This window comes from Melopsittacus undulatus, unplaced genomic scaffold (genome assembly GCF_012275295.1).
Source record: "Melopsittacus undulatus isolate bMelUnd1 unplaced genomic scaffold, bMelUnd1.mat.Z mat_scaffold_170_arrow_ctg1, whole genome shotgun sequence".
Classification (NCBI taxonomy): Eukaryota; Metazoa; Chordata; class Aves; order Psittaciformes; family Psittaculidae; genus Melopsittacus; species Melopsittacus undulatus.
The window spans coordinates 74,317-99,885 of record NW_022994132.1 but is presented as its reverse complement, the minus strand read 5'-3'; the positions used below and the strand labels follow the sequence as shown (position 1 = coordinate 99,885).

General features: G+C 51.4%; 2 long non-coding RNA genes across 5 annotated transcripts; both read right to left on the bottom strand.

The window, feature by feature from the left end:
* Nucleotides 1–3,121: 3,121 nt before the first annotated feature.
* On the bottom strand, nucleotides 3,122–14,263 carry LOC117438360 (uncharacterized). 4 transcript variants are annotated; one of them, XR_004550717.1, is made up of 5 exons: nucleotides 14,232–14,263; nucleotides 7,233–7,329; nucleotides 6,734–6,858; nucleotides 6,395–6,514; nucleotides 3,122–3,617 (listed from the first exon to the last, which is right to left on the bottom strand). It is a non-coding gene; the product is annotated as an uncharacterized lncRNA (long non-coding RNA). The 4 variants fall into 4 exon arrangements; XR_004550715.1 differs by lacking the exon at nucleotides 14,232–14,263 and adding an exon at nucleotides 8,029–8,159; XR_004550716.1 differs by lacking the exon at nucleotides 14,232–14,263 and adding an exon at nucleotides 7,472–7,799.
* Nucleotides 14,264–14,859: 596 nt separating this feature from the next.
* LOC117438361 (uncharacterized) lies at nucleotides 14,860–18,616 on the bottom strand. The gene is made up of 3 exons (XR_004550718.1): nucleotides 17,875–18,616; nucleotides 15,759–15,873; nucleotides 14,860–14,921 (listed from the first exon to the last, which is right to left on the bottom strand). It is a non-coding gene; the product is annotated as an uncharacterized lncRNA (long non-coding RNA).
* Between the last annotated feature and the right edge of the window lie 6,953 nt (nucleotides 18,617–25,569).

The following is a 25,569-nucleotide window of genomic DNA, read 5'->3' as shown; positions in this document are numbered from 1 at the left end:
TCAGAATGAACTCTCCAATACAGAAGCATACCTGGAACCAGTCTGTTATTTCATGTGCACTATAACTATGTTGTGCACAACAGAGATCCTCCCAGGCTGATGCCAAGCCTCAGTTCAGAATGCAAGGAGCAGGAGCTCACCTTCCTGCTGTTCAAGGACATTGCTCAGGAGCAGCACCCCCCCCACCGAATGCTGAAGAAATAGCCTTGTCTGAACACGTGAACTCCTGCAGTGTTACCAGATACTTGGGATCGTCACTGGTTCCTGAGCAGTCACAAAGGCAACGTGTTTATTCCCAGAGCCTGTCTATCCTTTTAACACCTGGCAAAATCCCACGTGCTCTCACCCATAGTGCCAGTCCTGACTTTACTCCCTGGCTTTGCTGGAGCCCTATTTCTTCATCTGCACAGCCCTGCTGAAGGAAAAGCAGCCAGCTGTGGCTTCCTGAGGATTCTCCTATTTGCCAATGAGAAAATAGGCCAAGTTACAGCTCCCTTCTTGTCAAGCAACTCCTGAAAAAGCAGACACCTATCTATATCATAAGTTTCTCAAGTGGCCTGTTTCATCTCTTGCCATCCCATACTTCCAGTTGAGTTTGTCAAAGTCCAGGTTTCCTAATACATAAAGCAGATGTTTCATATATCACACTATATGAACTCTAGTGGGCTGCCCATGTATTTGTATGTGTACTGTAATAATATGAACTGCACAAAAATACACATTTCTGGATTGTTTTCTGTCACTACACACTTCCACAAGATTAGAAATGAATGATCATCCTACATGCATCACACACCCCGAGCTGCTCCTGCTTTCTCTCAGGAATTACACTAAGGACAGATCCCTTTGTGGTTTGGGTTTGGTTGTTTTATTATTTGGAGGTTTTTTATTTAACAGCTTCTGCTGCTATTCTCTGAGGACGTAGGCAGTGTGATAGACATAGTCTGCATGGGAAGATTCTCAGTGACTTAGGTCTTAAAACTTAAGAGTAATACTTTGAACATGGCTTGCATTAAACCTCATCTACATGCAAAGCATTAACACTTAAAACAAAAGAAATCCAAAATATCCATTCTGTGAGAGATTCCAGTACCTATTTTTATCCATTGTCAGACTGATTCCATATATTCCATACAGACTTCATCTACTCATTTCCTTGTATTTTCACAGGCTAGAAATCAAGCTAATAAATATTCTGCTTTAATACTTTTGAAGAAAAAAACCCAAACATATCAACATTTAAAAAAAAAATTTAAAAAGCACCATATTGTGGAAAGCAGCAGCTCCTGAAGGGGTTCATACATCCCTTGAAGGGGATTTAAATGTGGATAGCTAAAAATACGTCCAGGTAAGTACAGGGGGAGAAATATAATGAAGTTTGGGACTAAACACCAAGGAAAAAATTCCCTGACCACTGCTTAGCATCTCTCCAACAGAAATGAATGCCAAGCTATCAACACTTATATTTAAACACAGGTTTGGCAAAGCACAGACAGATGCTCTTTTGGGAACAATCGTACAGTGGCTAGGCTGCGGATGCTCTCACAAACACTTTTAAGAGTGAGACTTTGTGATCTTTAGGATACTAAATCAGAAAATTTATAACATTTCCCTCCTATGAGATAAAAACCAAAGGAGCCATGCCAAATTACTGTACCATATTTGCAAATATTTGAATGCAATTTATGCTGTTATCCTTGTCTATACTCCCAAGGAGCCACAGCGTCTTTTAAGTTCTTTCTTCTTCAGGTACAGTGGATGCAGCCATCCGTGACAAATTTGTGTTTTCTCTTCTGAGAATATACCGTATTCCTCAGTGGCAGAGAAGTGAATGGAGTTGCCATTTGCAAGATAGAAATGTTTACACCCAGACAGCAATTAAATCTGGTTTGGATGATAATGTTATAAATGAAATGCTAATAAGTACTGTAAATGGCCATGTAACCACATCCCATCATTTGCCAATTACTGGGAGGAGAGGGGAGGAGCTGAAAAGCAGCTGTAGAGTAGATGACATACTACTTTAAATGAGCAAATGCAGGTACTGTGCAATGCACAGCCCTGACAGCATCATTTTATAGCAGGAATTCAATTTTCCAAGCAACATCTGATTTCACCTTTTATTATCATGTCAGTAGTAATAATAATTTGCTCTGACACCGGCATTTTCTCAGAAGGATCACCAAGGGATTTATAAAGCCGAAGCAGGAATTCCAAAGAAGCTGGAGAGCACACCTACTTCAGCAACTGCAGAGCGCTCAGGGTGGCTTTGTCTGGGCTCCAAGGCTGCCACGCAGCACCATACACTGGAAACTGTTTAAATGGTTTATCATATGATTGTGCCCGAGTGAGAGGCCCTTAAACAGAATTTATTTGTTCTACCCCTGTGCCTAAATGCCTTCTGGACTGTCAGTTTTTCTACCACCTCAAGGGCAAGTTTAGCCAGCTCTCAGTGGCTACAAGGACTTACCTTCTGTAATGGCTTAGTCTTCACTGTCAGGGGACTTCGGTAAAGTTATTTCCAGATGTTGCAGATTAAACCAATTCAGGCTGTGAACTGCTCTGCACATGAAACGTTCTTAAATAAACTGGACTTAGGCCACAGAAGACCCACCTCATGGGACAGAGTATGAACCACACACTGAACTATGTGGAACTACTCTTGACCCCATTATAGATGTGGGTAAACGAAACCCAAAGTCCACATCTGACCTCTTTTCCAAACCAAGCCTTCTCCCAAGGAGTCACACAAGGCCCTGAATCCCTTCTGCTGGCACTCCTCATTTGCCACAAAAGCCATTCATCAATTCTGATGGCCAAAGGTCAGAATTCCACTTGGCCTGGGACACTTGTGCATCTGTGCATAATTAACTTGATGGTAAACATTAGTTAAAGTTTTCACTGCTTCTTACACAACGATTTTGCTGGAAAAAGATTTTTCCACCTCAAGAACTGCAGCATCATTCCCTGGGACCAAGTGCAGTTTGCCTTAAACTATATGACTTAAAGACATGCAACCAAATTATGTCCTTCACATGTTATCATCACAATCCAATGGAAGATACATCTAAAAACACTTCCAAATGAACAATACACAAAATCACTTATTCTAAGCGTGTCGCAAGTTTTGGTTTGTTTTTATTTTTAACCAAGATAGAATAAAACAAAGTCCTTCTGAGAAGCAAACATGTGAAAAATGCCATGACAAAATAGACGAGATCCTTATCTTACTACGTGTGTATGAACTTATGAGCATTTCTGAATGTTACCAATACCACTGCTGCTTTACCTACACAACATAATCTAGCAAAATAAAAATACAGAACAGCTGGTATAGAAGCTGGATACAGCTGGAACATTGTGTCAACATTTTTTAATGGAATCATATTTCATGGACAAGAAAGACAGCCCCACAGAAAAAGTGCAAGTAAATCACCGGTTTCAGCTGAAACCTGCATTTCAGATGCCACTCAAGACTGAACTGTCATGCCACTTTCTGCACAGAAGAGTTAAGGAACATACGAAAAAGAAAACGTTTGTGACTCCTAGGTGGACAAGGCCTGAAATCAGTGCAGTGGTGATTGAGTTCAGCTGGAAAGGAGGTCCATCTGGAGGAGCTACAAGGAGAAGAAAAAGGCAGAGGTAAGGTCTGGTTACAATCTGGCAGCAGTGCCAAACACTTCTGTCTCTCCATTACCACAACCTATATACAGAAGAATTACAAAGAAGGGACTAAAACTGTACTTCACAATGAGCACCTGTCTACTTGGATAAAGCTTACCTGCGTATACACTGAAAATAGTTATTAGTTCTTTAAATATTCATGATACTGGGGGATAGAGTAAGGATACTTATAAGACATCTCATATTCTACTGACTGACCTTGATCTATGCCATTTAAGGCAAGACTGTTGTTGTCCAAGAACTGTCAAGACAGGGTATAAGGATCTGTGGCCTAATCAAGTTAATGAAAAGATTTCTTCCCTGATGATCACTACTCATATCTCAATTCAAAGTGTATATAAACCCTTAGCAAACATATCTAGCACCATATATCTGAGATACTTCAAGTTTATCCATATACCTCCACAGAAGACTTTTAAGCATATTTATCAGTTCTCAGAAGAGGTAACATATTTTACTATCTAGCACAGCTCAACAGGCTATGAACCAGCCCCTGGATACTGGAACACACACACACAAACATAGCCTGTACCACCTTTTCCAACAGGAAGGAAAAAAAGCACCAATATGCATTTATCTAAGAGCCTTGTTTGCCATTGCCAGTGATGGAGAGTGAGATGAAACAATTCAGCTTCTCCATGGGAAACCAGACTGCTCCTCCCAGAAACAGCCACCTGCCCTCAGTATCATCAAGGATGACGGGAAGGAAAGGCAGCAGCCATTAACACAGCAAGCAGTGTGCAGCAAATTAATGATCTGGAGTTTATTATTTTAATGATATCCATGGGTAGGAACACACCATGGAGCAGCTCATTACAGGGAGAACATTGTTTCTATGCCCGGAAAGAAAAGTAGCTGCTTTTATGTGGTTTAAGTTGAGAAAAAAAGGGAATAAATAGTAATGGAGTTTACAGGACAGGATAGGTTGCTTGCTTGTGCCACTCAGTCCTGTCACGTACAAGTGAAAGGTGGAACGGCCCAATGGACCATCTGGTTACCTTGACTGTCTTAGTCATCAGCTACTCCTTGTTACCAGCAGAGAACAGTAACAGACTGAAACTAGTCCTCCAAGTGCCCAAAGAAGTAGCAACCTAAAACTTAAAAGACCTGATCTCCCTCACAGCCTACTTCCTTCACTACCCTAGCAGACCACAAGTTGCAACCAAGCTTCTCCATAGGTTCTTCGTATGGTTAAATGCTAGGAAAACAGGAGCTGAAGCACAGCTTCTCTGAGTTTGAGCCCTGAACTGCACCATAATACCCAGTCTGCTGCTCCACTTCTGCATGAGATGAGCGAATTTTACTGTTAAAGTCTGGTGTTCTGTCTGGCAATTGCAATGTCCGCTCACCCTCACATGTCACAGCAGTAGATTTTCATTTCAAATCCATCACAGGGATTACAAATTCCTATGTTTGTGGGGCTGTGTATACAAATTAAACTGAGCCAGTTTCACCCAGATTCACCAATTTACTTCTCTACAGCATGTCAGCACTGACTCCCTCAACTGACCAAAAAAAAAAACCCCAAAAAAAGAAAAACATTCCAGCAAGTGCATAGAGCTCAATCAAAGCAGGTCATCTGCTCAGTTCTGATTCACTCATAAACCCTCTTTCATGTTTCTTCAAATCTGGTTAACTTCCCACATTATTAATTGCTGGTTGGCACCTCATCTACATAAAATAAAAATGGGATGCATTATATTCTACAAATACCTCTGCCTACCTGTTCCCCTCCTTGCAACACAAAAGCCAGCAGTCCTAGCTTTATTTTCCAAACACATCAGGGGGAAGGCAAACACATGTAGGGGAAGGCAAAAACCCAAACCAGGTTCTTATCTCACTGCCAATGGAAAAGGTGGTACCTTCAAAGGTCACCCAGGCTGTCTGATGACATTTTGTAGCACCCCATGGAGCTGTTCCCCGTGTCACAACACAACCAAAACCACAGACAGAGGCAATGGGCAGGAAACGAAACACAGGGCAGGAAAGTTCATTTAAACATTAAGAGAAAAGGTTTACTCTCAAACAAACCAATCACCAGAACACGTTGCCCAAAGAACTTGTAGAGATCTTGGAGATGTTCAGAGAGGACAAGGCACCAGAGGCTGAGCAAGGGCTTGGAGTAAACAGCAGGAAATCCCTTCCAACCTCACCCACTCTGTACTATCCATCCTAACACCAATGGCTCCCAAAGGGCCACCAGCAGTATCCAACCTGACCCCTGTAAGACCCAAACCGACACTGACACCACCCAACCTAAGGCTTCCCTTATACAAACTAACACCTATGCCTGCCAAATTTTCCTTCCACCACAAGCGTTCAAGTCCCAGTAAAGGTTAACAAAGCCCTTTACACCTCCCATTATATTCCCAGTACGCTGGTGTGCTTCTTCAGAAGCCTTTCCAGCCAATAAAACAGGCCCAAACTAATAATACTTGTTATTTAGACAGAGCCACTATTGCTTGGTATCTCTTCCAAACAGACTTCAGCAGGACCATAAGGAACAACATCTTCTCCAGAGAGATTTGAGTCTGATCTAAATGTAGGTATTTTTTACAGACAGACACGCTTCAGATGCCTCATCTGTATCTATATACAAAGCTAACCCCAAATGTCTCAGTTGCTTTTGGGTAATACACAATGGTAACTTGGAAGCAAAACACTTTGGCAGGCTGCATACCGTGTACAAAAGCACACTGGTATTACTCACCGTCAGATGACAGAGTTCCTGGTACGCAGGGAGAAGACGGAAGGCATCCCAAGCAGTCTTCCTAGTATGTCCCCTGGTCTCACCCTGGATGATCGCACGCAGACGAGAGCAGCAACGAGGCTGAGGGAAAACAAAGGAGAATTGACAACATCAGCCCAGCAAAAGCATGACTGCGGGGCTCTGAGCCTATCGGCTCATACAACCCAGCATCATTAAAGCTCTTCGAAACAGCGGGAAGTGCCAAAAAGAAGCAACCAATTTGGGGAAGGGGCTGGAACCCTGAAAAATGGCTTTAGACTTTTCTGTTTCCCCCTCTTTTTCTTTGAGCCCTTTACTTACTGTCCATGCAGGACCCGTGTCGCCCGCACGCTCTGTTCCCTGCAGCACAGAATGCCCCATGCCCGGGGAGCTGACTCAGACCCGAGGCTGAGGAGGACTCTTTGGTGCTTACGGGTGGGAGCTGCCTTTCAAAGGAACAGAGAAGAGAATAAATAAAACCGGCAAACTGGGAAGCGCAGGGAAGCAGGGGAGAATTGCTGTTGTTCCTGGCTTATAGATAGGAAAACTGAGGCATGGACGGCTGAAATCTGTCCGGAAAAGCTGTCGCTGGCCATCCCCTACCCAGGCTTGCTCGGCATACTGGTGGCACCGCTCCGGGTGCCTCCGTGTGTAGGGGATGCCCAGCACCAGCTTTCGGTAGCGGCTCCCCAACTGTGGGAGCCGGGCTGGACGCTCGCGCTCCGTGTGCTGTGACTGACAAGTATAATAAAATTATAACAATATAAATATAACAGCCCTGAAAAGAAAGCCGTACAGAGACACTTGTTAATGCACTCACTGGGAAGCCTTGAGAGGTCCTGATGCTCCGCACTCAGCTGATTCCATTACGGCAAACATCCCAGCACAACAGCACAAAACGCCGCAAGACTCCAAAGCTACAAAACACAAAGCACAGCACAGAGAACTCAACCCGCTGAAGCCCGAGAGCTGAATGAGCCTCTCCCGGCAACACTGCGCCTTTATACCCCAGGCAGCAGCCACAACTCCTCCCTCAATGATCTGGGGGCAAAGCAGCACCTGGGGTAAAAGAGGTAGGATGAGCAGTGCTTTCCGTTTTGGCTGATGGCTGCAGCCCAGGAGGAGATCCAGGGAGAAAAGGGCTCTTCAACAGAGCAAACCCCGGCGTGCTTTATCCAGAGAACAGCCCCATCTCTTAGAGAGAGATCCAGAGATCGGGCACCGGAGAGGCCGTGTGCAGAGCTCCCTCTGAATTTCAGGTGGCCAAGCGAGGGCAGGAGCTCTGTGTGTGCAGGTGATGCCTGCGGCGTTTGCAAAACCAAAAGCACCGCTCCGAGGAGCATTCCACGGAGGACTGAAGCCGGGCGCGGAGCAGCAGCTCCGGAGCCCGTTTTCCCCTGCGGCACCGAAAAAGGGAGCGTGTGCTGCCACCGTGCGTCCGAACGGCGGTACTGCAGGTGGTGGAGGTGGGGGGGGCGGAGCGGCTCCGGAAGCCGCTCGCTGCTGCCGTCATGTGTCGGTGAAGACGGGAGGGGGGGGCCGCTCTGTCGAAAATTCAGCATTGAAATGGGGGGCGACGGGGGAGAAAGCGGCTGGGGGCCGCTGTCCGGTACTACCGTGTGTCCTTCGGGCGGCAATCAGCGGCAAACCGGGTCGGGAAAGCGGAGGTGCAGCGCCGAGAGACGACTGGTGCTGCCATCATGTGGCCAAAGTTCGGTACTGCACACGGTGAAGAAAAGCGACTGCGCGGGTGGAGCCTCAGCCAATCAGAGGAGTGGGGGGGCGATGACCGAAAGGGGCGTGGCTACGAGCGGGTGACGTGCGCATCAGCCAATCAGAGGAGGGGGGGCGGAGCCGGAGAGGGGCGTGGCTACGAAAGGGTCACGTGCGCAGCAGCCAATCACAGGAGTGGGGGGGCACCGCCGGCGCCGGGCGGGACTAAGCGTGATTGACAACCGCCGCAGCCAATCAGAGGCGTGGGGGGGCGCCGCCGGCGCCGGGCGGGACTAAGCGTGATTGACAACCGCCGCAGCCAATCAGAGCAGTGATCCGGCTCCGCCGGAGCCGGGCGGGACTAGGCGTGACTGACAAGCGCCGCAGCCAATCAGAGGAGTGGGGGGGCCAGTGTAGAAGCCGAACGGAAGCGGGGCGGGAGTAAGAGTGACTGACAGGCGTCTCAGCCAGTCGGGGTGCGGGTTGTGCCGCCGAACCGGGCCCGGACCGTACCGTACCGAGCCGAGGCGAATCATGAGGGTAACGGGACTCGGCGGAGGCAAACGGGGGGGGCAATGGCAGCTGTCGGCTCCCCTGGGACCCCATGGAAGCCACTCCGGTCCCTCCGGGCGGCTCCGTCCCCCTCAGGCGGCTTCGGCTCCGCTCGGTTCCCTTCGGGCGGCTCCGTCCCCCTCAGGCGGCTTCGGCTCCGCTCGGTTCTCTTCGGCCGGTTCCGCCGCTTCGGGAGGGGTCGGCTTCGCCTCAGCCAATCAGAGGAGTGGGGGGGCGGTGTCGGAGAGGGGCGTGGCTAGGAGCGGGTGACGTGCTCATCAGCCAATCAGAAGAGCGGGGGGGCGGAGCCGGCGAGGGGCGTGGCTACGAGCGGGTGACGTGCTCATCAGCCAATCAGAGGAGGGGGGGGCGGAGCCGGAGAGGGGCGTGGCTAGGAGCGGGTCACGTGCGCATCAGCCAATCAGAGGAGTGGGGGGCGGAGCCGGCGCCGGGCGGGACTAAGCGTGATTGACAACCGCCGCAGCCAATCAGAGGCGTGGGGGGGCGCCGTCGGCGCCGGGCGGGACTAAGCGTGATTGACAACCGCCGCAGCCAATCAGAGGCGTGGTAGACAACCGCCGCAGCCAATCAGAGGAGTGGGGGGGCGCCGCCGGCGCCGGGCGGGACTAAGCGTGATTGACAACCGCCGCAGCCAATCAGAGCAGTGATCCGGCGCCGCCGGAGCCGGGCGGGACTAGGCGTGACTGACAAGCGCCGCAGCCAATCAGAGGAGTGGGGGGGCCAGTGTAGAAGCCGAACGGAAGCGGGGCGGGAGTAAGAGTGACTGACAGGCGTCTCAGCCAGTCGGGGTGCGGGTTGTGCCGCCGAACCGGGCCCGGACCGTACCGTACCGAGCCGAGGCGAATCATGAGGGTAACGGGACTCGGCGGAGGCAAACGGGGGGGGCAATGGCAGCTGTCGGCTCCCCTGGGACCCCATGGAAGCCACTCCGGTCCCTCCGGGCGGCTCCGTCCCCCTCAGGCGGCTTCGGCTCCGCTCGGTTCCCTTCGGGCGGCTCCGTCCCCCTCAGGCGGCTTCGGCTCCGCTCGGTTCTCTTCGGCCGGTTCCGCCGCTTCGGGAGGGTTCGGCTTCGCCTCAGCCAATCAGAGGAGTGGGGGGCGGTGTCGGAGAGGGGCGTGCTAGGAGCGGGTGACGTGCTCATCAGCCAATCAGAAGAGCGGGGGGGCGGAGCCGGCGAGGGGCGTGGCTACGAGCGGGTCACGTGCGCATCAGCCAATCAGAGGAGGGGGGGGCGGAGCCGGAGAGGGGCGTGGCTAGGAGCGGGTCACGTGCGCATCAGCCAATCAGAGGAGTGGGGGGCGGAGCCGGCGCCGGGCGGGACTAAGCGTGATTGACAACCGCCGCAGCCAATCAGAGGAGTGGGGGGCGGAGCCGGCGCCGGGCGGGACTAAGCGTGATTGACAACCGCCGCAGCCAATCAGAGGCGTGGGGGGGGCGCCGTCGGCGCCGGGCGGGACTAAGCGTGATTGACAAGCGCCGCAGCCAATCAGAGGCGTGGGGGGGGCGCCGTCGGCGCCGGGCGGGACTAAGCGTGATTGACAACCGCCGCAGCCAATCAGAGGAGTGGGGGGGCGCCGCCGGCGCCGGGCGGGACTAAGCGTGATTGACAACCGCCGCAGCCAATCAGAGCAGTGATCCGGCGCCGCCGGAGCCGGGCGGGACTAGGCGTGACTGACAAGCGCCGCAGCCAATCAGAGGAGTGGGGGGGCCAGTGTAGAAGCCGAACGGAAGCGGGGCGGGAGTAAGAGTGACTGACAGGCGTCTCAGCCAGTCGGGGTGCGGGTTGTGCCGCCGAACCGGGCCCGGACCGTACCGTACCGAGCCGAGGCGAATCATGGGGGTAACGGGACTCGGCGGAGGCAAACGGGGGGGGCAATGGCAGCTGTCGGCTCCCCTGGGACCCCATGGAAGCCACTCCGGTCCCTCCGGGCGGCTCCGTCCCCCTCAGGCGGCTTCGGCTCCGCTCGGTTCCCTTCGGGCGGCTCCGTCCCCCTCAGGCGGCTTCGGCTCCGCTCGGTTCTCTTCGGCCGGTTCCGCCGCTTCGGGAGGGTTCGGCTTCGCCTCAGCCAATCAGAGGAGTGGGGGGCGGTGTCGGAGAGGGGCGTGGCTAGGAGCGGGTGACGTGCTCATCAGCCAATCAGAAGAGCGGGGGGGCGGAGCCGGCGAGGGGCGTGGCTACGAGCGGGTGACGTGCTCATCAGCCAATCAGAGGAGGGGGGGCGGAGCCGGAGAGGGGCGTGGCTAGGAGCGGGTCACGTGCGCATCAGCCAATCAGAGGAGTGGGGGGCGGAGCCGGCGCCGGGCGGGACTAAGCGTGATTGACAACCGCCGCAGCCAATCAGAGGCGTGGGGGGGCGCCGTCGGCGCCGGGCGGGACTAAGCGTGATTGACAACCGCCGCAGCCAATCAGAGGCGTGGGGGGGCGCCGTGGGCGCCGGGCGGGACTAAGCGTGATTGACAACCGCCGCAGCCAATCAGAGGCGTGGGGGGGCGCCGCCGGCGCCGGGCGGGACTAAGCGTGATTGACAAGCGCCGCAGCCAATCAGAGGCGTGGGGGGGCGCCGTCGGCGCCGGGCGGGACTAAGCGTGATTGACAACCGCCGCAGCCAATCAGAGGCGTGGGGGGGGCGCCGCCGGCGCCGGGCGGGACTAAGCGTGATTGACAACCGCCGCAGCCAATCAGAGCAGTGATCCGGCGCCGCCGGAGCCGGGCGGGACTAGGCGTGACTGACAAGCGCCGCAGCCAATCAGAGGAGTGGGGGGGCCAGTGTAGAAGCCGAACGGAAGCGGGGCGGGAGTAAGAGTGACTGACAGGCGTCTCAGCCAGTCGGGGTGCGGGTTGTGCCGCCGAACCGGGCCCGGACCGTACCGTACCGAGCCGAGGCGAATCATGAGGGTAACGGGACTCGGCGGAGGCAAACGGGGGGGGCAATGGCAGCTGTCGGCTCCCCTGGGACCCCATGGAAGCCACTCCGGTCCCTCCGGGCGGCTCCGTCCCCCTCAGGCGGCTTCGGCTCCGCTCGGTTCCCTTCGGGCGGCTCCGTCCCCCTCAGGCGGCTTCGGCTCCGCTCGGTTCTCTTCGGCCGGTTCCGCCGCTTCGGGAGGGTTCGGCTTCGCCTCAGCCAATCAGAGGAGTGGGGGGGCGGTGTCGGAGAGGGGCGTGGCTAGGAGCGGGTGACGTGCTCATCAGCCAATCAGAAGAGCGGGGGGGCGGAGCCGGCGAGGGGCGTGGCTACGAGCGGGTGACGTGCTCATCAGCCAATCAGAGGAGGGGGGGGCGGAGCCGGAGAGGGGCGTGGCTAGGAGCGGGTCACGTGCGCATCAGCCAATCAGAGGAGTGGGGGGCGGAGCCGGCGCCGGGCGGGACTAAGCGTGATTGACAACCGCCGCAGCCAATCAGAGGCGTGGGGGGGCGCCGTCGGCGCCGGGCGGGACTAAGCGTGATTGACAACCGCCGCAGCCAATCAGAGGCGTGGTAGACAACCGCCGCAGCCAATCAGAGGAGTGGGGGGGCGCCGCCGGCGCCGGGCGGGACTAAGCGTGATTGACAACCGCCGCAGCCAATCAGAGCAGTGATCCGGCGCCGCCGGAGCCGGGCGGGACTAGGCGTGACTGACAAGCGCCGCAGCCAATCAGAGGAGTGGGGGGGCCAGTGTAGAAGCCGAACGGAAGCGGGGCGGGAGTAAGAGTGACTGACAGGCGTCTCAGCCAGTCGGGGTGCGGGTTGTGCCGCCGAACCGGGCCCGGACCGTACCGTACCGAACCGAGGCGAATCATGGGGGTAAAGGGACTCGGCGGAGGCAAACGGGGGGGGCAATGGCAGCTGTCGGCTCCCCTGGGACCCCATGGAAGCCACTCCGGTCCCTCCGGGCGGCTCCGTCCCCCCTCAGGCGGCTTCGGCTCCGCTCGGTTCCGTTCGGGCGGCTCCGTCCCCCTCAGGCGGCTTCGGCTCCGCTCGGTTCTCTTCGGCCGGTTCCGCCGCTTCGGGAGGGTTCGTCTTCGCCTCAGCCAATCAGAGGAGTGGGGGGGCGGTGTCGGAGAGGGGCGTGGCTAGGAGCGGGTGACGTGCTCATCAGCCAATCAGAAGAGCGGGGGGGCGGAGCCGGCGAGGGGCGTGGCTACGAGCGGGTCACGTGCGCATCAGCCAATCAGAGGAGGGGGGGCGGAGCCGGCGAGGGGCGTGGCTAGGAGCGGGTCACGTGCGCATCAGCCAATCAGAGGAGAGGGGGGCGGAGCCGGAGAGGGGCGTGGCTAGGAGCGGGTCACGTGCGCATCAGCCAATCAGAGGAGTGGGGGGCGGAGCCGGCGCCGGGCGGGACTAAGCGTGATTGACAACCGCCGCAGCCAATCAGAGGCGTGGGGGGGCGCCGTCGGCGCCGGGCGGGACTAAGCGTGATTGACAAGCGCCGCAGCCAATCAGAGGCGTGGGGGGGCGCCGTCGGCGCCGGGCGGGACTAAGCGTGATTGACAACCGCCGCAGCCAATCAGAGGAGTGGGGGGGCGCCGCCGGCGCCGGGCGGGACTAAGCGTGATTGACAACCGCCGCAGCCAATCAGAGCAGTGATCCGGCGCCGCCGGAGCCGGGCGGGACTAGGCGTGACTGACAAGCGCCGCAGCCAATCAGAGGAGTGGGGGGGCCAGTGTAGAAGCCGAACGGAAGCGGGGCGGGAGTAAGAGTGACTGACAGGCGTCTCAGCCAGTCGGGGTGCGGGTTGTGCCGCCGAACCGGGCCCGGACCGTACCGTACCGAGCCGAGGCGAATCATGGGGGTAACGGGACTCGGCGGAGGCAAACGGGGGGGGCAATGGCAGCTGTCGGCTCCCCTGGGACCCCATGGAAGCCACTCCGGTCCCTCCGGGCGGCTCCGTCCCCCTCAGGCGGCGTCGGCTCCGCTCGGTTCCCTTCGGGCGGCTCCGTCCCCCTCAGGCGGCTTCGGCTCCGCTCGGTTCTCTTCGGCCGGTTCCGCCGCTTCGGGAGGGTTCGGCTTCGCCTCAGCCAATCAGAGGAGTGGGGGGGCGGTGTCGGAGAGGGGCGTGGCTAGGAGCGGGTGACGTGCTCATCAGCCAATCAGAGGAGAGGGGGGGGCGGAGCCGGCGAGGGGCGTGGCTTGGAGCGGGTCACGTGCGCCTCAGCCAATCAGAGGAGTGGGGGCGGAGCCGGAGAGGGGGAGGGCTAAGCGTGGTTGACAACCGCCGCAGCCAATCAGAGGCGTGGGGGGGCGCCGTCGGCGCCGGGCGGGACTAAGCGTGATAGACAACCGCTGCAGCCAATCAGAGGAGTGGGGGGGCGCCGTCGGCGCCGGGCGGGACTAAGCGTGATTGACAACCGCCGCAACCAATCAGAGCAGTGATCCGGCGCCGCCGGAGCCGGGCGGGACTAGGCGTGACTGACAAGCGCCGCAGCCAATCAGAGGAGTGGGGGGGCCAGTGTAGAAGCCGAACGGAAGCGGGGCGGGAGTAAGAGTGACTGACAGGCGTCTCAGCCAGTCGGGGTGCGGCTTGTGCCGCCGAACCGGGTCCGGACCGTACCGTACCGAGCCGAGGCGAATCATGGGGGTAACGGGACTTGGCGGAGGCAAACGGGGGGGGCAATGGCAGCTGTCGGCTCCCCTGGGACCCCATGGAAGCCACTCCGGTCCCTCCGGGCGGCTCCGTCCCCCTCAGGCGGCTTCGGCTCCGCTCGGTTCCCTTCGGGCGGCTCCGGCCTCTTGGGGTGCAGTTCGTACTTTTGGCCACAGGAGGGCAGCACCTCCCTTTGCTCTGAGCCACCCCTTTGCTTCCCCTCCCGCATCTCCGGCACCTGCAGTACCGAGCTTTGGACACAGGATGGCAGCAGCGAGCAGTGCCCCGAGCTACGCCGTGCCCCCCCACCTCCAGCACCTGCAGTACCGACGCTTGGACACGAGGTGGCAGCACACGCTGCAGAAGCAACGGCCTTAGAGCAACGGCGGCTCCCCTCCCCGTTGACAGCCTCCGGGGACCCCAGCTGCTGAGTGGGGACAGTTTGCAATATTGGGGCTGGGGCAAAGCTGCTCAGGGAACTTCTATTCGAGATTCTTTCAGACTTTTATTGCTTTGTGTTTGCTTTGTGGGGATTTATAATCACATTCTTCTCTTTTGCTTTTTATTTTCTTTACACATTTTATTTCCTTTTTCATTCATGTTTTTTCCAGCTGTCCTTGTCTTTTAGTCTCTTTCAGTAACTATTTTTAGGCGTCCCATACCTAAAATGAGATAAGAAATGGGCAAACATGGGTTAGAAAATGAAAAAAATGGTTCAAAACACCTTACAAATGGTCCAAAGTGGAACACAAGTGGCCCAAAATGGATTAAAACAATCAAGAAATGGGTAAAAATGGGTTAGAAGTGGGCAAAAATGGCCTACAATGCGGAAGATGTGGATAAATATGGGACAGAAACAGCCACAGACAGGTCAGAAATAGCCCCCAAAAAAGCTTTAAAGGGGTTAGAAATGGGAAAGATGGGTTAGAAATTGCCAAAAACGGCTTAAAACTGGTAAGAAATGGGCAAAACTGGGATAGAAATGGCCATGAATTGTTTTGAAATAGACTAAAATGGCTTAAAATAGGGTAGAAATGGGGAAAAATGGCTTAAACCAGGCTCAGAAATGGGCAAAAATGTGTTTGAAGTGGCAAAAAAAAAATGGTTAGAAGAAAAAATAGTTTAGAAATGGACAAAATGGCTTAAACCAGGTTAGAATTGGACATATAAGGGTTGCAAATGGCTAAAAATGGGTTTAAATCTAGTTAGAAGTGGCCACAATTGTGTTAGAAATCGTCAAAAAAGGCTTAAAGCTGCTGACAAATGGGAAAAAATGGGTTAGAGAAATAAAAAAGTGGCTTAAACAGAGTGAGAAAAGGGCCAAAAAAAGAGGGAAATTTTAAGAAATGGCTTTAAAAGGGTTAGAAGTGACCAAACACGGGTTAGAAATGGCAGAAAGAATTTAGAAATAGCAAATAAAACAGTTTAGAAGTGGGCATAAATGAGTTAGAAACAGCCATGTTACGGCATCTTCTTGGAATCAGGGGCTAAGTACACACCTCTGTCCCTGCAAGTGCTGCCCGGGGCTGCCAGGAAAGCCGATCTGTGCAATAGGCTGTGTGTGTTCTGGTCTGTGAGCCCACCATCAGCTACGGTACAGGTGAAGTCTTGTCACTGGAAAATGTTGAGCAGATAATACCCTTTAGTGAGCTAGAAAGCGGCACTAACGCTGCCTGCCTGGCAGGCTAGGAAAGGCAGATACATTTGGGGTTATGCACACGAAAGCTCTACGTCCTGCCGTGGTTCCAATGTCATTGCTCTTAGAGGTAAATGGAAAAGCAGCCTCAGGCCTCCTGCTGGGCTCAGGGATCCATCAGCTGCACCTGAGCAGCTTTGCCTGCAGGATGTGATACTTGCTATGCTGGTAAGTGACCAGTTCAAATAGGTTGAAATCAAGGTGCATTTGCCCAGAGCTGGGTGTTACTCGCACTGGTACTGGTACTTGTGGCAGCAAACATTTACCGTGACCCACCTGCTGAACAGAGCTCAGTACTGCAAATAATAAGCCAGTTTCCCCTCCCTGGCTGCATTAAAACAGGCTCCTCCAGATGAATTTAACCTCATGTCAGTGAAGCACTTTAGCTCAAGGTGCCAAAGACAAGCTTCGGCATGGGCACAATGCCACCAGACACACCAAAGAGCGTGAGGACGGGAAGCCCTTCCCTAAGAAAGAAGGGTAACTGTGGCCTTGGGCTTCTAAAGAGACCCTCAGCAGCTGTAGGGAAATGCCTGCATTCCCTGGGGTTCTAATCATATGAGCACAGGATGGTTTTGGTTGGAAGGAACCTTTAAAGGTCATCTGGTCTAACCTCCCCTGCCATGAGCAGGGACATCTTCAACTCCATCAGGGTGCTCAGAACCACATCCAGCCTGGCCTTGAATGTCCCCAGGGATGGGGCATCCACCACCTCTCTGGCCAACCTCTGCCAGTGCTTTACCACCCTCATTACAGAAAAATACTGGGGCTGACCTGTTCCTGGTTCTCCCTCCCTCCCTCCAGGCCTTGCCTTCTCCTCAGCAGTGCAGGTCCTAATTCAACAAAGACAACACCAAGGGCTGCAAACTCTGCTGGCAGTACCCAAATGTCAAGAGGAAACCGGGGACCTGCATTGTCACAACATCCAACAGGATGATTAGAAAAACACTGGTAATTCCCCATAGCCATAGAGCTGCTGCAAAACAGCCTGCAAGCAAAGCAATTGCTGTTTAAGCAAAAAGCAGCGCAATGGTCTCCGAGCAGGAAAGCAAACCAAGCTGAGATTTCCTGGGACAATGTTTTCAATTACGTGAATGTAATTGACTGGAAGGGAAAAAACTTCTTGAATTAAGCACGTAAACAAGGTGAACAAAATAATTTCTTCCTTGTTCAAGCAGAGGATGTGGTTTTGCTCTCATTTACTGGCCCCAGGTAGGAGAATCTACATCTGTCCAGCTGTTAAAGTGTCACTCTGCATTATGCCAATGTAAGAGGAAACAAAGTCCTGCATCCACATCTTCAGCCCCAGCTCAAGAGGGACGTGGAGCTGCTCAAGCGAGCCAGAGGAAACCATGGAGCTGCTGCGAGGGCTGGAGCAGCTATGCTCTGGAGCCAGGCTGAGAGAGCTGGGCTGGGGCAGCCTGGACAAGAGAAGGCTCCTGAAGGGGAGACCTGAGAGCAGCTCCAGTGCCTAAAGGGGCTGCAGGAAACCTGGAGAGGGGCTTGGGACAAGGGCCTGTAGGGACAGGCCAAGGGGAATGGCTTGAACCTGCCCGAGGGGAAACTGAGCTGAGCTCTTAGGCAGAAGCTGTTCCCCGTGAGGGTGCTGAGGCGCTGGCACAGGGTGCACAGAGAAGCTGTGGCTGCCCCATCCCTGGCAGTGTTCAAGTCCAGGTTGGACACAGGGGCTTGGAGCAACCTGCTCTAGTGTGAGGTGTCCCTGCCTGCCTGTGGCAGGGGTTGGAGCTGGATGAGCTTTAAGGTCCCTTCCAACATGAACCATTCCATGATTCTGTAAAATGTAGAAATGGGGAGGATAACTACAGGCAAATTACAGACCAATCGATGAAAGCAGAGAGTAAATGGATTTCCTCTCTCGGCAAGGTCAGAGAAGCATGTGCTACGATTACCAGACATACCTCCGCTCTCTTCTCCTGCTTCCCAGTTGCAGAAACCTCTCTTTCCTTTTTGGTCTTGCAGATGAAAGAAAGAGGCTAAAAAAGTCTTCTGGAGCTCTTGAAAGGGTCTGTTCTGGCACACACAGTGTGCACATGGCTGCACGCTGCTCTGAAACAGAAGGGTTCTTGTATTTATCTAAGAACAAGAACTGGGTTTTTCTCAAAGCTCAAGAAACCACTGATGTGGGTCCACAGCATCAACGCTGATGAGGCTGATAGGCGGGTGTGCAGCCTAAAAAGAACGCATGATCAGGGTGCAGGTCACGTGTAAAACTCGCTCAAAACAGACACTCATATAGGGCATCGTGCAAGCAGGGTATTGCTGCAGCAGCCGTCCCTTGAAGAAATGGCTGGTTTTACAAACCTGTCTATCCTTACATCATCTTTATGTTCCTCCTCCTCGTACATATGAACATAAATTGTTAACAAGTTAAGCATAGATGCATAGATGGCATAGATGGCCACTAAAAACAAGAAAAAAACCCATGTACTACTATGCCAAACCTAATACATCGGTGCTGCTCACACCAAACCATACACTGGGAGCTTCCTGCCAGCCTGTACCACTTCAGAGCTTGCAGCTTTTACCATGATATTATGATATTAACTTGAATTTTTGCACTGACTGCTAAGAAAGCAAAAAAGGAAGCATTTTTAGCAAGGGATAATAAAGCTATTTCATAGTATCATATCTATAAATAAATATAAATAGCCTGAAGCACATTAGAAATAGGCAAGAGCAGCTTAAAACAGGCCAAAAATGACCACAAATACTAAAGAAGTAGCCAAAACCAGCTTAAAACTAGTAAGGAATGGGCAGAATAAGATGGAAAAGCCTCTCCATTGTTTACAATGTGCCAAAAGAATCTAAAAAAGGTTTAGAAATGCAGAACAGTAAGATAAAAATGACCATACAGGAGTTAAACCAAGCTAGGAAGGGAAGACCAGGCTAGAAATGGGTAGGAAATGAACCAAAATGGTTTGGAAACTGCCAGAATGGCTTCAGAAGAATTAGAAATGGGCATCAAGAGGTTAGAAATAGCCTGAAGCACATTAGAAAAAGGCAAGAGCAGCTTAAAACAGCCCAGAAATGACCACAAATATTGAAGAAGGAGCCAAAACCAGCTTAAAACTAGTAAGGATTGGGCAGAATAAGATGGAAAAGCCTCTCCATTGTTTACAATGTGCCAAAAGAATCTAAAAAAGGTTTAGAAACGGAGAAGAGTAAAATAAAAATGACCATACAGGAGTTAAACCAAGCTAGGAAACGGCAAAACCAGGCTAGAAATGGGTAGGAAATGGACCAAAATGGTTTGGAAACTGCCAGAATGGCTTCAGAAGAATTAGAAATGGGCATCAAGAGGTTAGAAATAGCCTGAAGCACATTAGAAATAGGCAAGAGCAGCTTAAAACAGGCCAAAAATGACCACAAATACTAAAGAAGTAGCCAAAACCAGCTTAAAACTAGTAAGGAATGGGCAGAATAAGATGGAAAAGCCTCTCCATTGTTTACAATGTGCCAAAAGAATCTAAAAAAGGTTTAGAAATGCAGAACAGTAAGATAAAAATGACCATACAGGAGTTAAACCAAGCTAGGAAGGGCAAGACCAGGCTAGAAATGGGTAGGAAATGAACCATACCATATGCAAAGTATGACGGCAGTACCTTATGCTACGCCAGGAAGTACTAGCTAATGTAAACAAGGCTGACTCTCTGAAGGCCTTGCTCTGAGCAGCCCCTTTCTGCCCCTCGGACTCTGCTCAGACACAATGGTTCATCAGGCCACATTCGGCTGCAGCACTGGGCATTAATGATTACACCTCTGGGCATACAGAAAGCCTCCTGAGGATGTACTGGGACCTGCCCAACCCCACTGGAGTTTACTCATTAACAAATAAGCAAACGGAGAACTGGAATGACAGGATGCGTGCTGCACACCATCACCTTGCTCCTGGTCATTGAGACAGGCTGTTGCTGCCTGTGAATGGAGCAGTGGAAGGGTGAGAGGGAGCTTTTTGCTCAAGGCTTCAGCTCCCTGCTGTAGGATGGATATCTTTCAATCTCAGCTCCCCAGCTCACATCAGGAATGCTGTACAAATAACCCATTAGGCAGTGTATTGTTCATAGAATCACAGAATGAGTGAGGCTGGAAAATTCCTTTAAGCCCATCCAGTCCAGCCATTCCCAGCACTGCCATGGCCACCCCTAACCCATGGCACTGAGGCCTCATCTCCACGCTGTGTGAACCCTTGCAGGGCCGGTGCCTGCAGCCCCGCCCTGGGCAGCCTGTTCCAATGCCTGAGCACCCTGTGGGGCAGGAATTGTTCCTCAGCTCCATCTAAACCTGCCCTGGTGCAGCTTGAGGCCGTTTCCTCTTGTCCCATCCCTTGTTCCTTGGGAGCAGAGCCCAGCCCCTCCTGTCTCCATCCTCCTGTCAGGCACTTGGAGGGAGCCATCAGGTCCCCCCTGAGCCTTCTCTTCTCCATCTGAACCCCCCAGGTTCCTCAGCCGTTCCCATCACACTTGGGCTCCAGGCCCTGCACCAGCTCCTTTGCTCTTCTCTGCCCCCTCCAGCACCTCAATGTCTCTGTTGTAGTGAGGGGCCCAGAGGTGAGCACAGCATTTGAGGTGTGGCCTCACCAGTGCCCAGCGCAGGGGCACAATCACTGCCTGGCCCTGCTGCCGCACTGGTGCTGAGCCAGGCCAGGATGCTGGTGGTTTCTTGGGTACATAGGCACAAGGTGGTCATGCTCAGCCAGCACGGTCAGTCAGCACCCTCAAAGAGTTTAACATTCTAATCTGAAATTAACATTTCAAATAGTGCAACATTCTTGGACTCTTCTGCGCTCCCCAAGCTGCAAGTCTTTCACAAGGATGAAGGAAGCTCCCATGAAGGCCGGATCTCTTCTCACTCTAGGAAGTAATGGTTACTGGTAGGAGATCATGTCAAAGGGTGAGGCTGCCTTCCTGCTTCTACTGATCTATACTCCCTGCTACACAACTGTAACTGCACAAAGGAACCATTTTCTACCTTCAACAATAAGTGCATGTGTGTGCCTCTCACAAGGATCACATCATTGGGTTGTAATCTATCAAAGCCCCTTTCTTTAGATAATTGAAGTAATGGATGTATAACAGGACGATACAGTAAACACACTACAAAACAAGAGATGCTGTATTTTCCCCTTAGCAATTGTTCAATTGAAGCCTGTGTCCATAACTTTTACAGCATTTTCTAAGCACTTACTGATGAATATAGCTCTTTCTTACTGCTGCAGAGCCTTTATATAAACAGCAAATGGTGAGACTTAAAGGGGCCCAAGAGGTGTATGTTTTATGTTGGTGCATTTGCATATTCATAGAATGATGTTGAAGGTGGCAGCCAAAGACAACAGTTGTGATGGCAGCAACAGTGACAGGGGGGTTGGTTACTGTGCTGCTCATGAGTTTGCAAGGGCTTTCTGGCTCATGACAGCCCTCCTCTGAAAGCAAAAAAGGGCCACAAATATAGGGCTGATCCTGGAAACCTCTGTGTTGCCCTACTGACTCTCTGTGTCTCAGAATAGGGAAGGGATGATGGACATCAGGGCCCAATTAGATGTGACATCAGATGCCTCATACTACTGTTAGCATTTGTATTACCATTGTGTTAGGCTGTTTCTTGTGCTGGCAAATGAAGCAAAACAGCAGCATTTCCAAAAAGATCATCCAATGTAAAGGGCAGCAGATGTGAAAGAGGCAACAAAGCACAAGGACAGGAGACACTTGCCCAGCATGACAAGCAGTGGTCATGGTGCTGGTGTTATTGCAGATCTGAGGTGTCAGGATGGGTTGAAGGAGGGTAGCGTGTTTTGTTATTCACTGCTGAGTGTTCTCAGCCTCCTGTCTTGCAGGAGCTCAGTTGTTTACAGGAGTGGGAGTTCAGGACATCACCCAGTTGCCGCAATGCAACTTGTTTTGGCAAGGCAATCCTTAGCATGCAAAGATCTGCTACACCTGCCCAGCAGCTGAAAGGGGTGCTGCATACATTGGATGGACTGAGCAGGCGTGACTCAGTCTGGAGATGCACCACATGCCCTACAAACCCAGCAGGTATTGGAGTTGCCATGCAGGAGCAAGTCAACAGGGTGCGAGCACAGTAATTTCAGCTCATCCCATGCTGGAGCTGATGCTATGTGCAAATTCACCTAGTGAGTCACGTCTGCTTACATTAAAAAAAGAAGGAAAACAAAATAGTCTTCATATGTCTCACTGGCAAGAAAACACTGAAACTGGCTGGGCTGGTTGGGAATGAACCTGGTGGCAGCCCTGCAGAGCCTGTAAATAAGGTGAGTGGGTTTCGCTTCTGCACCTGAAGACAAGGACACAGATGGGTTCTGAGTTATGGCAGGTAGCACTCTACACTGGAGTTTGCAAAGCTGTTTATTAATTGCACAAAAAGCAGCCACAAGGTTATACTCTCTTGCAGAAAAAAAAATCAAATAAATGGACTCTGAGGAGCTTGAAATTTACTGGTTGAGTTCAGGGTTTTGAAGTTCAGGGACAGATTTAGTGAAGCCTTTTCCTTTGGAAGGAAGAAAAGCAGATCGCGACAGGAACAGAAAGGTTTTGATTTATTACACTGTACACAGCACATGGTACTCTTCAAAACTCAGGGACCCATTTGCATTTGCTTTAGTTCTTCTCAAAATGAACATGATTTTGCAGAATCTTCCCAATCCTGTAAGTTATTGTATGGAAAAAGAAACCACCCCACTGTTCACAACACAGAAAAATGGGACATTAACCTCACCTCAAACCCACTGACTTGCATCTTGCTTTCTTATTAAGCCTGTGCCAGTTTTGCAGTAGATTTCAAAAGTGCAAGCTCACTTTTGTTTCTCCAGTGATCAATCCACAAAGTAATGCCCGCTTAAAAGGGAATTGCTTGAAAAGCAGCATTCCCTTTTTGAAGCTATCACCCCATCAGTTACATACTACTTTCCCAGCATTGCACATCTGAAAACCAAGTGTTTTTGAGCAATTTTTGAGAGAGAAAACAAGTATTACTTGTGTTGTTGTGTTTTCCCACAATGTGTTTTTATGGAAGAGCTTTGGGGACTGTATTTTGTATTCAGTGAACAACTTCTGTAGTGTAAGACTCTTTTAGGTATTCAAATAACCACAACAGCAATGTAGCTATATCTCATTGCCGTGGACATTACCACCTAAACCAACCAGAATAAATAAACAAGGTTATTTCTCACCTCATCCATTGTGAAAGACACAAATTTATGAGATAACATTTGGCAGCCCTGTGACCAATGATAATAAAAGTCTCTTTCCCTTGGGCATCTGAGAACCACAGTATATTGGAATACTTCCCATTCTTAAACAGTGCCGAACCACATTGTGCAGGGCCTGGCATACCTCTCTGAAAAGATGATGCGTTTTCCTTGCTGTCATAAAACTTATTTCTTAAATGCACCAAAAAAGAAGGTCAGACATTAAACAAGAAAATATGTGATGGAATTTGGGGAGAAACAAGGACAACCCTCGTGTCTTCACTGTTGTTCCTCTCAGCCATGCTGCAATTGTACCTACAGAAATATCACAATGATGGAAGTTTCCATTTTGCTGCTGAAATTAAAAACCTGGAGAGGGGCTTGGGACAAGGGCCTGTAGGGACAGGCCAAGGGGAATGGCTTGAACCTGCCCGAGGGGAAACTGAGCTGAGCTCTTAGGCAGAAGCTGTTCCCCGTGAGGGTGCTGAGGCGCTGGCACAGGGTGCACAGAGAAGCTGTGGCTGCCCCATCCCTGGCAGTGTTCAAGTCCAGGTTGGACACAGGGGCTTGGAGCAACCTGCTCTAGTGTGAGGTGTCCCTGCCTGCCTGTGGCAGGGGTTGGAGCTGGATGAGCTTTAAGGTCCCTTCCAACATGAACCATTCCATGATTCTGTAAAATGTAGAAATGGGGAGGATAACTACAGGCAAATTACAGACCAATCGATGAAAGCAGAGAGTAAATGGATTTCCTCTCTCGGCAAGGTCAGAGAAGCATGTGCTACGATTACCAGACATACCTCCGCTCTCTTCTCCTGCTTCCCAGTTGCAGAAACCTCTCTTTCCTTTTTGGTCTTGCAGATGAAAGAAAGAGGCTAAAAAAGTCTTCTGGAGCTCTTGAAAGGGTCTGTTCTGGCACACACAGTGTGCACATGGCTGCACGCTGCTCTGAAACAGAAGGGTTCTTGTATTTATCTAAGAACAAGAACTGGGTTTTTCTCAAAGCTCAAGAAACCACTGATGTGGGTCCACAGCATCAACGCTGATGAGGCTGATAGGCGGGTGTGCAGCCTAAAAAGAACGCATGATCAGGGTGCAGGTCACGTGTAAAACTCGCTCAAAACAGACACTCATATAGGGCATCGTGCAAGCAGGGTATTGCTGCAGCAGCCGTCCCTTGAAGAAATGGCTGGTTTTACAAACCTGTCTATCCTTACATCATCTTTATGTTCCTCCTCCTCGTACATATGAACATAAATTGTTAACAAGTTAAGCATAGATGCATAGATGGCATAGATGGCCACTAAAAACAAGAAAAAAAACCCATGTACTACTATGCCAAACCTAATACATCGGTGCTGCTCACACCAAACCATACACTGGGAGCTTCCTGCCAGCCTGTACCACTTCAGAGCTTGCAGCTTTTACCATGATATTATGATATTAACTTGAATTTTTGCACTGACTGCTAAGAAAGCAAAAAAGGAAGCATTTTTAGCAAGGGATAATAAAGCTATTTCATAGTATCATATCTATAAATAAATATAAATAGCCTGAAGCACATTAGAAATAGGCAAGAGCAGCTTAAAACAGGCCAAAAATGACCACAAATACTAAAGAAGTAGCCAAAACCAGCTTAAAACTAGTAAGGAATGGGCAGAATAAGATGGAAAAGCCTCTCCATTGTTTACAATGTGCCAAAAGAATCTAAAAAAGGTTTAGAAATGCAGAACAGTAAGATAAAAATGACCATACAGGAGTTAAACCAAGTTAGGAAAGGGCAAGACCAGGCTAGAAATGGGTAGGAAATGAACCAAAATGGTTTGGAAACTGCCAGAATGGCTTCAGAAGAATTAGAAATGGGCATCAAGAGGTTAGAAATAGCCTGAAGCACATTAGAAAAAGGCAAGAGCAGCTTAAAACAGGCCAGAAATGACCACAAATATTGAAGAAGGAGCCAAAACCAGCTTAAAACTAGTAAGGATTGGGCAGAATAAGATGGAAAAGCCTCTCCATTGTTTACAATGTGCCAAAAGAATCTAAAAAAGGTTTAGAAACGGAGAAGAGTAAAATAAAAATGACCATACAGGAGTTAAACCAAGCTAGGAAACGGCAAAACCAGGCTAGAAATGGGTAGGAAATGGACCAAAATGGTTTGGAAACTGCCAGAATGGCTTCAGAAGAATTAGAAATGGGCATCAAGAGGTTAGAAATAGCCTGAAGCACATTAGAAATAGGCAAGAGCAGCTTAAAACAGGCCAAAAATGACCACAAATACTAAAGAAGTAGCCAAAACCAGCTTAAAACTAGTAAGGAATGGGCAGAATAAGATGGAAAAGCCTCTCCATTGTTTACAATGTGCCAAAAGAATCTAAAAAAAGGTTTAGAAATGCAG